Source organism: Gobio gobio, assembly GCF_949357685.1.
Source record: "Gobio gobio genome assembly, chromosome: 5".
Taxonomy (NCBI): Eukaryota; Metazoa; Chordata; class Actinopteri; order Cypriniformes; family Gobionidae; genus Gobio; species Gobio gobio.
In genome coordinates, this window is record NC_137101.1 from 64,707,962 (window position 1) to 64,723,059 (window position 15,098).

General features: G+C 42.2%; 1 protein-coding gene across 19 annotated transcripts in view; it reads right to left on the bottom strand.

Moving 5' to 3' along the window:
- The window catches only part of LOC307126830 (neoverrucotoxin subunit beta-like), a 57,241-nt gene that overhangs the window by 36,954 nt on the left and 5,189 nt on the right, over positions 1-15,098 (bottom strand). For 5 of the 19 annotated variants that reach the window (XM_079817584.1, XM_079817579.1, XM_079817567.1 and 2 more), the window contains 3 exons: positions 10,570-10,684; positions 4,192-4,300; positions 3,068-3,147 (listed from right to left, as the gene is read on the bottom strand). The exons of 3 other annotated variants lie outside the window; for them this stretch is intronic. The gene's annotated coding sequence lies outside the window, so the exon portion shown is untranslated. Of the gene's footprint in view, positions 1-3,067; positions 3,148-3,343; positions 3,453-4,142; positions 4,301-10,569; positions 10,685-15,098 lie in introns of all 19 variants that reach the window. 11 more of the 19 variants (XM_079817582.1, XM_079817578.1, XM_079817580.1 and 8 more) reach the window with 3 other exon arrangements.

A 15,098-nucleotide genomic window follows, 5' to 3' on the forward strand; every position in this document is an offset into this window, starting at 1 on the left:
ATGTGAGCCGCGTGAATGTGTAAACGCCTGCATCGCCTCGATAAACAAAGCATCAAGCATCATCATTCCTCTGCTTTTCAGACAAGAATACGCTGTGAGGAATAAGCCTTGAATTTACCTCAGAAGAAGAAGAACTGTGTGACTTGACCCAACGGAGGATATCATCAGGAAAATAATTCATTGTCATTTATATTAGTTAATGTGTTATCGTTACATAAAACACAAGCATGTTTTTATGCTAAAACATAATATGATATTAAAGTAATATGAGTGGTAACATGATGAACATTATAATGTTTAGACCAGTGTTTACTGTGAAACACTGTTTTTTGAATATCTGTTCAAACATAGATGTTTATAATGTGCTAAAGAACAATGTTTGATGGTGAGGAGCGGCCGTGTGATCAGAGTGGTTTGAGCGGTTCAGTAAATGCTGCTCCATCTCTGCAAGCGCTGTGAGTTTGAGTCACTTACGATGTGCATATGAAAAGCAAAACATACAAAACATTACATGTTTTTACCCCAAACAGTCGAGTGTTTGAAATAGATTTCATTTGGGTTAGGGTGAGGAAGACAGAATATTATTTTGTAGTATTATATACAGTAATTAAGGCTATGTCGATCAGCATTGCATTATAAATATACTTTATTCTTATGAAAATACTCAAGATGGCTTGAAGAACACATATAAACCATATATTGTCACAGTAGTGTGTTTGTTGTTACTATATTTAATAAGTTTCTATCTTATTTTTACTCAGCAATAGCTGGATGCCTTTGTCCATATTTGGGATTTCCTGGTATTTCATAAGTTGTATTACTTCTGTGAGGCATGTTTGGACTTTCTGCTCGAGGGCGCCCTCCAGCTTCCAGTATGAATGAAACAGACATAGCATGTTTTTAGTAGTAGTGGGAAGTTCGGATCATTTTACTGACTCGGATCTTTGAATCTCGTTCAGAAAAATTACTAATCTTTTTTCATGTCATTTCGTTCATTTCAGCAGAATCTAATTTACATGTTACATTTTTCAACATATTTAGTACTTTTGGAATAAAAAATAAACTATAAGCTAATGCAGCCATGGCCAAACTTTGAGAAAGCTTGCTTCAGGCTATGTATGCAGTCTGTTCGTTCACCTCACCTCCCGATGCAAATCGTTCTTTCTTTTGTCACAGTGACAGCCTCATATGTAAATTAATACATGCGTCCGGAAACAGAAAAGATTAGTTCATCTCTCGAGTCTTCTCGTTCTTTTTTCACGTGACTGCTTCCCGGTTCAGTGTTTCGCAACATATACAGTCGAAATTACAGTCGTATTATTGACTGCATGTTGTAATATATTTATTATTATAAAATCATCAGAAGATATGTGCAAAAAACATGAGATGAACTAATCATTTCTGTTTCCGGTGACTGCATAGCCTTGCCTATGGGGCTGGGACTTGATGAATGAACGACTCAAACCGAGACTCGAGAGATGAATTAATCATTTCTGTTTCCTCTGACTGCATAGCCTTGCCTATGGGGCTGGGACTTGATGAATGAATGACTCGAAGCGAGACTCCAGAGATGAACTAATCTTTTCTGTTTCCGGTGACTGCATAGCCTTGCCTATGGGGCTGGGACTTGATGAATGAACGACTCAAACCGAGACTCGAGAGATTAATTAATAATTTATGTTTCCTGTGACTGCATAGCCTTGCCTATGGGGCTGGGACTTGATGAACGAATGACTCAAACCGAGACTCGAGAGATGAATTAATCATTTCTGTTTCCGGTGACTGCATAGCCTTGCCTATGGGGCTGGGACTTGATGAACGAATGACTCAAACCGAGACTCGAGAGATGAACTAATCAATTCTGTTTCCTGTACAGAACATATGGGAGGTTGCACATGCGCGGTCAACACAAAATGAACTAATCGCTTTCTGAGACAACTCGTTGTTCTCGAGTCATATTAAAGATTCGTTCAAAATGAACAATGTGTTCATGAACGACATCACTTTTTTTTAGTGCTCAATAATGCTTACACCACCCTATTTCTGTCATGTAACATTGTAGTATTAAATCACACAAGGAAGAGGAATCACAGGAAACCGGTTTTAATAACAGAAACTCGGGAGATAACTTCAGAATACACGTCACACTCGCAATACCTTGACGTTACACATAGATATGAGATAAGTGATAAACAGGGCACAGGTGAATGACATGAATAATTAAGACAGAATGGGGAAAACTAGGACTGTGTCCTTAAATAGGGCACTAATAAGAGGGAGCAGCCATTTTTAGTGGTGTGCGAAACCATAATGGACGTTTTTGAGTGCACTCATTCAATCCCACAATTCACCGCAATAACGAGTGTACAGCGGATGTAGTACGAGCAATGGCTAGTTCGATGCCCCAGCGCTGCGCAGACCGATCGGCTTATGTTATCAAAGTACCACGAGAGCGTTTCGAGAGCAAACGACTCCTTATGCTTTTGAATTGCTCTCACTCTCAACCATAGACTGTGCTCTCAACGCCCCGTGTACCCTCATTCCCCATTACTCCACTTAAAGGAGTGACTGAAAACGAGGGAATTCTGACACTGAAGGCGCCGGAGGGGATGCCCTTTTGTTTGAGCTTTGCTTGTTTGTTAAAATAAAATAAAAAATGCTTGCAGTGTGGTTGATTGCTTTGTGTCACGCAGATTTGTTTCTCAGAGAACATCACCATGTCGTGCTCTTACGAAATATTATCCTCCATTGTTCTTCAAATGATAGAACTGAGAGAACAACGAAATGAAGAATTTTTCATACAACAACTGAGACGTCCTGTTCTTTTACGCAATGGTCAACGGCAGACAGAAACTGAACCTCAAGCTCACTGCGCCTGGGGATCTCTGGTTTACAGTGCCAGTCAAACTGTACCCCGGCCACCGCGCGAACAACCACCTCGATAAATTCCTCATCATGGATTTACTATCATGTGAGGAACGGTCGCAGACCCAGAGATTCATCATCATATGATGGTCATAGCTCAGAGGTGTTTATTCCTCTACATGAAGAGTTTAGCTCAACACACCTGCCTGATGAAGTGTCCATTGATCCTAATGACCTTGATCAGCTGCTTCAGGTGTGTTTAATTAAGGCTGGAGATAAACTCTGTGGGAAAAATCAGACACACTTTATTTTGATATTGAAGCATTAATAGATTTTAGAAAAATAGAATAAATATACAGAATTTAACGGTACTATAATCATAGTTTGAATATTTTGTGTTGAGCATTTTTTTTTAAGTGAATCATATTCTGACTAGTATATTAACATTCTTGAATGTGGCTGTGATAACTGAACTAACTTGTTGTTAAGTAATATCATGCTTTCTTCTTCAGATTTCAGAGAACCCAAAGGAAAAGAGGCAGTCGTCTGATGCAAGCCAGATCTTTAAACCTGGACCGTTGGACCGCCTGTAATTATAATGACATCAGAATTCTGAAACTAGGTTTATTTTTAAAGGTTGTAATGCTTTGGTCCTATTTTCCCCCTTTCTTTTTTAAAGAAGGATCTTTTATATCTTTTTTGTCTCTGATTGTGATAAACTGTTAATCTATAAAATAAATTGACTCAACTGCTGAGAATGTGTCATTTATATTTTAAAGGGTTTTCTCCAAATTTGAAATGGTCCATTGAGTTGAAATATTAAAGTTGTTTCTACATTAACTTGGTACATCAAACATTGTTTTATGTTGTCATTACATTTCAGTTGCATTTTCAGTTTCAACAAAAGTGATCTAGAATCAGTATCACATTGTAACATTGATCACACAATATTGCCAAAGATTATTTTTGTTAATTTCAATGTTGATTCAACATCAGTAATGTAGAATCCATCATAACGTAATGTTGATACAATGATATTAATGTTTATTTGTGGTTGAAATCGCAACATTATTTCAATATTAACTAAGGGTGCAAAAGTAATGTTAAAAAATATCACTTTGTAATGTTGAATCAATATTATTACCATTGATTTGTAGTTAAAATCTCAGCATTGCTTCAACATTAACTGAGGCTGCAAGAATGATGCTAAAGCAACATCACTTTGTAACGTTAATTCAATGTAATTGGCGTTGACTCAACATTGTTTCAATGATTACATGCTATCTGGGGTCTGATCATTCACACTGCGTGATTGACACTCAGAACCTCTTGTCCCTCGAGTATGATGCCAGGGTACAGCTTGTGCCTCTCTGATGACGAAGATTGCCATGGTTTCCTGCTGGAGAATTTGTTCAGCCCCTTCCTTCTCTGAAACCTGGAAAAGAATTTAGGAAGGACAGTTATTATTATATTAATACAGTTATTATTAAAAGTTTCTCATGGATACAAACATGCATACATAGAGGGCTCGTAAATAGAGGGAAAAAAATGTCATGACCCCTAGTAGCCCTTTCGGCAGGCTCTCTTGAGATTTTGGTAGCCCGAAAAGAATTTTACTAGCCAGATAATAAAAAATTAAAAATAAAATAAAAAGTATATATTTATATATCTCACTGTAAAAAATTTCAGGACTCTCCACTTGAACATTTTCTAGTGATTGATACAATTTTTACTCACAGAAATTCAATTTGGCCAACTAAAAAATTTAGATGTGACCAATCACTAGAACATTTTCAATTGGAGACCTGAATTTTTTTATAGTGATGGTGTAAATTCATGCGCATCTAAACATTTTCATACGTACGTCATCGGTTTTCTCAAATTTCTCCACTGCGCTTGCAATCTCTTTCATTCAGCAACAAAAAATGTAACGTAAAGTAAAAGTTCCCTTTCGAAAGGGAACTCGCGCTGCGTCAGCTGGACGCTACGGGGAACGCCTTCAGCGTGACAGGTGTCTGAATCACAATCGAATCATGTCAATCCTATTGACCGGCGACAGCCCATGACGTCATCAAGGTGCGACCAGGAAGTATATAAGGGCACCTAACCAACATGACACCGCTTCTTCGTCTTCAGGGACTGTTTGTCTGCTTCGAAGTGAAAGAATCTCGGAAAACGAAAACTACAATGAAACACACAGGGAAGTCCAAGCATAACTTCCGGAAGTGCGCGGATCCGTGTACCAGGTTCCTTACACCTGAGGACACCTGTTACGTCCAAGGACGTATTTGTATTTGTTTTTGTGTTTTCTTCCCCTTCTCCTATTTTCTCTCTATTTCCTGTAAGCAGGAAGTAATGGCTGCCACCTGACTCCAATAAGTGATTGATCTGCTGTGATTGGAGGAGGAGAGGAGACTGGGGATTTAAGCAGCACCTTTCCACTGAGCAGTGTGTGTGTGTGTGGAGGGCTGCTTTGTGAGGCTTCGCTTCTCAACTTTAATGTTATTAGTTTTCTTTCTTTTCTTTAAAGAGAACCCTTGTTGATTGAGTTTTCCATTGTGTTAATGTTCTTGTGGTAACTGGCGCCTACGACAAGAGAACCCTTAAGTTATTCTGTTTGTACCTACTTTTGTTATGGTTTGTTATCTATTACGTTTATATTGTTAACTATTTGGGGAAAGGATTAGTAGAGAGGTGGGTGCCATTTTCTTTGTATTCTGTTTTCTCCTGTTTAGGCTAGCTAGGGAGTTAGTGTATTTGTATTGTATTTGTTTTTCTTTTCTTTGGTAGTTTAGTTAGTTTCTCCCTAATAGTAGTTAGAGGTTTTATGTTTGTTGTTTTGGCCTTGCCCCCTCTTGAAGCCTCAATCCTCCCATACTACAATAAAAGATCTTAATTGTTACAGTGAGTTGTTTGCAGTTGTTCTGTTGAAGCATTAGGGTTGAGAACTGAACCTTGCTGCTTCCACACATCACACCAATCCTATTCTGTTATAAGTTCCTTTTAACCCTAGACTGACTAAGGACGTAACACACCCATACCCTTTGTGTGTTTTGTCTGGGGGAAGAGCACGCACGGGAGGTTCTCGAGGGGGCCTCCTGTGCCAACTGCGAGCGTCTTTCCATCCGGACGCTCCGCTCTCGTCTGGCCCTCTTCTCGAGGGAAGTGGGTCCAGCTTCTGGGGACGGTCCCGCCGGTGCTGAGGCCGAGCGCCAGCTGCAATCATGGGGTTCCCAGATGGATCTGGCTCATCGTCTAGAGAGAGGCGTGGTTCCTTCTGACGATCGGTCAGATCGCGAGGGGCAGCTGCCGGGGGAGGAGTCAGACCTTTCCTCCCTTTCGTCAGCTGGTGTTCTTCCGGATGAGCAAGGGGTAGCTGAGCAGGGTGGTGACGTATCGGCTGAGGCTGAACCCTCTCAGCCGCCCTGTCCCCTGTATGACGAGCTGCTGGAAGTGATGGAGCGTGCCACTGCTAGACTGCAGCTACAGTGGCGGCGCGCGAGGAGAGAGCCCGCGCGTTCGAGCCGCCTCGACGATCGGTTTCTGTCCGATGTCAATCCAGCGGCTCCCGGGAGCCTTCCATTCCTCCCCGATCTTCATGATCAGATCTCGGGGGCATGGAAGAAACCGTACTCGGCCCGGATCTTTCGGTATCAGCGGGGTAATTTCGCTGATGTCGAGGGATCCGCCGAGTCCGGTTATGTGTCGATGCCACCAATCGACGAGACGTTTGCGAACTATCTCGCGTCTGGGAGGCCATCGACACTGAGGACTCCCGCCCTGCCCTCTAAGGCACTGAAAACCACCTCACGCCTTAACGGCAGGGCATACACGTCGGCAGGTCAGGCTGCGTCGGCATTGCACACTATGGCGGTGTTGCAAGCCTACCAGGCTGATCTGCTGAGGGATCTCGATCAGGGAGGGGGCCTACCCTCATGAGTAATGTATTAGGTTCCAGAGCTGTAGGCGCTGCTGGTAAGACTGCAACTGTCATACAGTAGGCCCGAAAGTAGGCCGCTGGGATGGATTAGCCCCAGGTTGAGACCTGGGGGAAGCCAGTTGGCTGTGAGCAGCCAACTCGGGCAGTCTGGGCAGTAGACTCCGGGTCAGGTGGTAGGCCTCAGTAGGCCTCCTTGCGAGTGAGTCCCGACGTTGGGGATGTTAGCGATTAATAGCTGCAACCTAGATAGGTAGTCAGCCTTGGAAGTAGGTCTTTTGCAAAGTCGGCCCCTTTTTGTATTGCTATGTGTTTACTCCCCAACGATGTCGGCCTCAAGTAGCAGAACTATCAACTAATAACCTTTCTTTGTTGTCTTGTCAGCCAGCAGAGGAGCCGCTGTCAGCCGGGAGTTATAGCAGCCAGTTTTCATGCCTGCCACAACAGGAAGGCGCCCCCGCGGGTCTGCTGTAAGGCTCCATGGGGACCCGGGACCAGGATGCCTCTGGCAGCAGGCATGTGGGGTTTCCAGGTAGTGGGCCTCACCAGGCCTCCCTGAAGGTTTGCCGTGGGTAGCAGGCCTCAAGCCGGGCCTCCCCTGATGGCACATCCCAAGGTTTCAGTCATGTGGACTGACATGGACTGTTGGCAGGTAGTAGGCCTTACTCTGCCTCCCGGTGAGCTCGCTACCAGGCGATAGGCCTCATTGGGCCTCACTGAGGGGGAATTCCAGAGTCAGGATGCTCGGGCAGCTAGCATAGCCTGCTATTAGGTAGCAGGCTTCTCCAGGCCTCCCTGAGGGGATGAGCTTCTGTTTTCCAGCTGCTTCGACAGTGGGCTTCGACTGCTATCAGGTAATGGGCCTCACCTGGCCTCCCTTTAGCCGAGTTTCCGAGTTGGTTCCTCAAGCATTTGACATGTACTGCTATCATGTAATAGGCCTCACTAGGCCTCCCTGAGGGGTCGGATTCTCAGTTCAAGAACTGTTTACTGGCATATGCTGACAGCTTGTGGTATCTGCCCGTTATTTGGCAGCATCTGAGGATGGTCTTACCCTGGCGCGACTCAGGTCGCTTCTGCTACTTGGTTCCCATGGGAGAGAATTTAGCCTACAACCTGGCTTACCTACCGGGCATCCCCTTCTTAAGCTCCCCTCTCTCCGAGGGTCGTCTGTGAGCCCAAAGCTGCCTGGGCCTGATCAGATGGTCGTAGGCCCCTCGCGAGGCCTCCCAAGTTAGATCAGCTTTTAGGCCAGTCTGGCCTCCTGAGTGTTTCTACTTGATAATAGCTCAGTAGATCCTAGGATCGAGCAGATTGGCTCCCCTCGCTGGCAAGGGTCGAAAGCGCTATGCTGAGTACTGCTCTCCAGGAGGCCTGTCTCTGTGATCCGGCTCGAGGAGGACACTGCCAGCTTGCAGTACCTTGGGCTGGATGCCTCTCCCGGAGGTGAGTTTCCAGAGGCTCTGTTCTCGAACAGACAAGGATGGCTGGACCCATGTGTCCCATATAGAGGTCTCTGGGTCAGGTCTCCCTGGTGGCATTCGGTGATTTCTTCCTGAATAGTGGCTGGCTGGGGCGCCCTAGGGCCCCCTAGCCACATTCCCTTAAAGGAGCCCCCTTCCTTTGAATGGGTTGGTTCCAGGCCTTTGAGCGGCCTGAATAGGACCTCGTGCAGCCGCACTAAGGTTCCTGACGAGGCTTATAGCTTGGGCTATGTCCGTAGGGAATGCTGTCACTGACAGCCTTGTGTGACCAGAGGGGGGGTGGTTCAGGCATTTCATTTGAATTTGCTTGTCCTGACAGTTGTCACTGCCAGTGGGCATGCACTCCCCTCGGCATGGCGGCGTTGTGAGAACAGGTAACGAGACGCTGCGTCGCTTTGCCATGCCTCAGGGCCTGCCCGCCGAACAGTCCCTTCAGACGAAGAGGCGGTGTCATGTTGGTAAGGCGCCCTTATATACTTCCTGGTCGCACCTTGATGACGTCATGGGCGGTCGCCCGTCAATAGGATTGACGTGATTCGATTGTGATTCAGACACCTGTCACGCTGAAGGCGTTCCCCGTAGTGTCAAGCTGACGCAGTGTCTCGTTCCCTGTTCTCAGGGAACCTAGGTTACATATGTAACCGGAGACGTTCTTTGGCAAAATTACATTTCCTTAATAAACACCATCTTAACATGAAACATCTCCCTTTGCGTTGAACTTTGAACGTCAAAACTTTGCAGATGTGGTTCATGCTCAAACAGCAACATTACACACTAACTAAATAAAAAAAAGTGAAATCATAATCAACCACCCCTTTTACAGTCGCACACATTTACCAGCGCATGGGACTCTGATTTAAGTGAAAAGGAATCGCATTTTCAGTTTCTTGCACTAACCGATCGTTTCGTGTCTAAGGACATCAATGTGTCGTCACGAGCTGCAGGGATTTGTCTGTGCATGTTTTTTTTTTTACTCTCATAGATTTTCAGGGCTCTCAAGCCTCACGCATTGGGGGTGAGATGCACGCATTTCAACCCGTTCACACGCTCACACGCCACACCTTGTATTTCTCACACAGAGAAATTTCCAGGATAATGCCCACCAAGTTGCGCCGCTATTAAGAGGAATCAAGTGAGTTCAGAAGTCCCTGCCACGCACCAGCCGATCAAATAAAAAATATAGCTACCAAACAGCCAATCAGAAAATAGCATTGCTTTATCCGGGTAAGATTTAGATATTCTCGCAACAACAACGTTTACATTCTGCCACCTACTGGTGGTTTAGTTTAATGTTTTCTTTCCAACATTTCTTATTTGTATATTCTAAAATATTTGAAACAATCTCATAACATTTTTCAGTGTAAATGATTTAATTTGATTGGCATTAGCCCTACAGTGTCTTATTCTAATTTAATTTATAGATCAAATTTAAGAATATAAAATGAAAGCTGAAGCATAGCCTATATTTAATAAGATTATGGGAAAATGCCCTTCATAAAAGGTAAAAATATCAAAGATATGCAGATTTAAATATCTCAAAGCTGATTGAACACTGGTGAGAATATTGCTTCAGAATAAATTATATTTACAACACAGTAAATTCTGAAAAAATAAATAAATATTCCAAATTATTACGGATTATTAATTTGCCTCTTACTTGACATCTTTGAAATGGAGAAATGCAAGAATTATTAACTATGCACACACACACACAAACACACACAGAAATGTTGAATTAAATTTAAAAATATATATTATTTATTTATACAATTTTTTCAGATCAGAACCTCGTCCCCACCCAAACCCCTGCTGCCGTCGCCAAAATCTCACTGTGAAGTCAGTTCAAAACTTGAGAGCCATGGATTTTGTTTTCATTCACATGCCATATGGAGCAGTTATATGATGGATAGATGCAATGGACTTCAAAAACAGGACTTCAAAAACAGAGCAACCATTCACTGCCGTTATAAAGCTTGGAAGAGCCAGGACTTTATTAATATAACTCTGATAACAATCTTGTGATCGTCTGAAAGAAGAATGTCATACACACCTAGAATGGCTTGAGGGAGAGTAAATCATGGGCTCATTTTCATTTTTGGGTGAACTATCCCTTTAATCATGTAGAAAAACATGAAAGTGGAAATTGGCAAGTATATGAAACCTCCATCTAAAACTGTCCCTAGATGGTGTCCAATACTATAAATAATTTATATTGAAAATCTATCTTATTATTGAGGACTTCAGAGGACACAAGGTTGAGCAGGAAATAAAACACATCTATACCTTTTCTAAAATTGGCAGCAGCCTTGTCTTCTCCCGAATGGCTCCATCCTTCTTCCTGACAACCTGGATCAGCTCACTGCACTTTTCATCGAGTCTTGCATCAAGGGGTATTCACCTGGGGAAATTACACATGTATATATATACATATATGTCAAATATAGATGATTTGTTTCAAGCAAAGCATGTGATTTAGCTTTACATACATTCAATTAGCATAATTCATAATATGGATTAAAAATAAGATTTTTGTGTAATTTATTCTAACGCAATATTCTCATCATTGTTCTGTCAGCTATGACATTAAAATATAGCATATTTAGTTTGAGCCCATACAGTAGCTTAGTGAAATACATATCCATATTTTCCTTTAATAAAAGAGTGCAGGGAATATTAAATTATTACTCTGTCTCACATGGCCTGATCGATTGCTCCTGATCGATTGCTCCTGTCTGCCTGCTGTGTCTGTTGCTCTGTAGCTCAAGTCTGTAGCTCTGTAGAGCCTTGCTTACGTTTGAATCTTTATTTTGATATTTCCTCTTTCTTCTACTGCTAAATATAACTTACTCATCACCATACATTGTTTAAAAATTGCCTATCACGTTAAATTTGACATCGCTAGCTTTTAATCTAAATCACCATCACACGTTAGCATTTTGCTAGCCTGTTAGCTTGTTATCTCTGCACCCGGGTCTCCCTTTTTCTTAGTTCATAACTTGGATTAGTAAATTGTGTCCAGCAAAGGATTGTGGTAAGTGGTAAATTGGATTAATCAACAAACACGGTAAGTCATGTCTTCTCCTGTCATTATCACTTGCACAGCATGTCGCATGTTTAGTGTAGGCTTCTCCGCTGGCGAACAAGGCTTCACATGTGATAAATGTAAGGCCTCATCGACACGGCATCTCAATAAACCCGTCTCCGGCGTGTTGACTCAGATTGTTCGAATATTACAATTAAATAATACTTAAATCGATATGTCATCCTCAATAAACCCGTCTCCAGCGTGTTGCCTCCGATCATTCGAATATTGCACTTTAATAATTATTTATTCAACATCATCCTCAATAAACCCGTCTCCAGCATGTTGCCCCCGGTCCCTCGAATATTCTGATCTATTATGACCTCCGAGCTGTAAAGCTGCCAGAATAATAATAATAATACGCTGTTTGTTAATTGGCCAGAGGAGAACTGGCACCCCGACTGAGCCTGGTTTCTCCCAAGGTTTATTTTTCTCCATTAGGTCACCTAATGGGGTTTTGGTTTCCTTGCCACTGTTGCCTCTGGCTTGGCGTGCTCAGTTGGGGACATTATTATTTAGATTTATTTCGATGTTTAGTTGAAAAATTTAAACTAAATTAACCATTTAAACAAAATTACTGATCGAATTATTGATCTAACGCCCACACTGTCACTGTATGATACTTGAAATATTTCCAGAATGGCTATACAGCTGATTAAAATTATGCTGCATTATTTTCCTGTTTAACACTGTAAAGCTGCTTTGAAACAATCTACATTGTTAAAAGCGCTATATAAATAAAGTTGACTTGACTTGACTTGACATAGTTAGGCTGACGGAGAAGATTTCAGAATTAGAAACACGCATCCATACTTTATCTGAGAGTAGTGAGGATGTAACAGCTTTAGACACTGATTTGGATGCGAATAGCTTAGTGAACTCTGTACATTCTTCGGTTCCGGCTGCAGGGCCCTCGCAGCAGGGAAACTGGGTAACAGTGAGGCAGCATAGTCGCAGACCAAAGAACCGCTTTTCCGTTCCGGTTAGAACATCAAACAGGTTCTCCCCTCTCAGTGAAGCACCCACTGAGTATCCTGTTGAAAGTGCCCTAGTCATTGGCGATTCTATTACACGGAACGTGAAGATAGAGACACCAGCCACCATAGTCACTTGTTTACCGGGAGCCAGAGCACCTGACATCAAAGCAAATTTAAAAGTGCTGGCTAAAGCTAATCGTAAATTCTCTAAGATTATTATTCACGTCGGCACTAATGATGTTCGACTTCGCCAGTCGGAGATCACCAAAATTAACATTAAAGAGGTGTGTGAACTCGCTAGTACGATGTCTGAGGCTGTTTTTTGTTCTGGACCGCTCCCTGTAAAAAGGAGTGATGAGATCGTTAGCAGACTATCATCACTCAATGGCTGGTTGTCTAAGTGGTGTCTGCAAAATAACATAGGGTTCATAGACAATTGGAAAAGTTTTTGGGGCAGACCTGACCTGTTGAAGAAGGATGGCATCCATCCCTCTTGGGGTGGTGCTGCTCTTCTCTCTAGTAATTTGGCACATAGTCTTAGAGCTAAACCTTGACTCACTAGGGCCCAGGTCAGGAAGCAGACAAACTGGCTAAACCGACCGTCTGCTAGCTGTCTCACGTTACCGGAGTCAGATAAATCCCAGCACATAGAGACTCTTTCACCTAGATATTATCATATAGAGACTGTGTCTGTTCCCCGAATTAGTAAATACAAAAAAACATCAAAACCATTCAACAGTAAAAATTTAATTGACGTCCAACAAATAAACAAAATATATAATACAGATGAACAATTGATAAAGCTTGGGTTGCTGAATATTAGATCCCTTTCCCCAAAAGCGTTTATTGTTAATGATATTATTACAGATAATAATCTAGATGTGCTCTGTTTGACAGAAACCTGGCTAAAACCTGACGACTACATTACCTTAAATGAGTCCACCCCCCAAGATTATTGTTATAAACATGAGCCGCGTCGGAAAGGTAAAGGGGGAGGGGTTGCTGTAATTTATAATAATATCTTCAGTATTACTCAGAAGTCTAGTTTCAAATATAATTCCTTCGAAGTTTTGGTGCTTTATGTAACGCTATGTAGTGTACACGATAAAACCCGTTCAACATTTGTGTTAGCTACTGTATACAGGCCACCAGGGCATAATACAGACTTTATCAAAGAATTTGCTGATTTTCTAGCAGAGTTAGTACTGGCCGTAGATAAAGTACTAATTGTTGGTGATTTTAATATCCATGTAGACAATGGAAAAGACGTATTGGGATTAGCATTTAAAGACACACTAAACTCTATTGGAGTTAGGCAACACGTGTCAGGAGCCACTCATCGCCATAATCATACTTTAGACCTAATATTGTCACATGGAATAAATGTTGATACCGTTGAAATTCTGCAGCAGAGCGATGACATCTCAGATCATTACTTAGTATCATGTATACTTAATTTAGCTAAGGTTGCAAAGCCGCCCCCTCGCTTTAAAAATGGCAGGACAATCACTGCCGCCACTAAAGATTGCTTTTTAAATAATCTTCCTCATCAGTATCATCTGCTCAGCATCCCAGATAGTAGGGGTGGGCGATATCTCGATATTCAAAATATATCGAGATATTTTTTAAACACGATATGGATTTTGACATATCGTATATATCGATATATTGTTTATATTTAATTCTGATCCCGCCACTTTGCTTGTTTGCCTTCTCTGTGCTGTGCTCGCCCCCGCTCGCTCGCCCCCCGCCTCCTTGCATTTGTTCCCCCTCCCCTAGCGTGTTGTCATGGCGGCGTCCGCAACCAGCTCGGAGGCTACAGAACTCGTCTTAAAAACAACTGGCTCCATTATATGGAGATACCTCGGTTAAGGCGTCGGACGAACAGCAGACAGATGTCTACTGCCATGAATGCCGACAGTTGGTTCTCAAACACTTGATCCAAGATACAGTTTACCTAGGCGGCATTACTTTGCGAGACAAGAACTCCCGCGACTGTACACTACGGAGAGAGAGCGGCTTGCTTGCTGGAGAAGGTTACTTACTATGCCCTTGATATGAGTTGTTTTATTTTTGAATGAGAATTCATTATTTGCTTGCGTTTTAAAGCCTTGCGCGTAGGGCACCATGCGCTTTCCCGAGCGCGCGCACTAAAAGCCTGTCAAACAAGTGATTACTGGACTAAATCTTACTGCGCTAATACTGTCAAATACACACAAGGTTAACATAAACACAGTCGGTTATGTCTAAAGTGAAAGTAAAATCGGCGTGTGTTTGTATATTAGATGCGTGAAAGTCTTAAATTGACAGCAGGGAAGCCGAGTGAACACGCCTTAAAGGCACAGTTCACTCTAAAATGATGTCATTATTTACTCACTCTAATGTTGTTCCAAACCTGTATTAATTTCTTCTGTTGAACAGCTGATAGTAGCGATTGACATCCATATTATTATTTCCCACAATGGGGACCAGCAACTGTTTGGTTTCCAATATGCTTCAAAATATATGTTATGTCCAACAGAAGAAAGAACTTTATTCAGGTTTAAAACAACTTGAGCGTGAGTAATCAATGACAGAATTTTCATTTTTGAGTGAACTATTCCTTTAGTGGTTAATAAAATAACAAGACAAAGACAAAATCACTCACGGCTCTTGAATGAAAAACTAATACAGTAGCTTTAATAAGAATCAATGTATATTTTATAGGGAAGTCTATGTAGTGTTTTATTTTTACATTTATTAATTCAATTTCA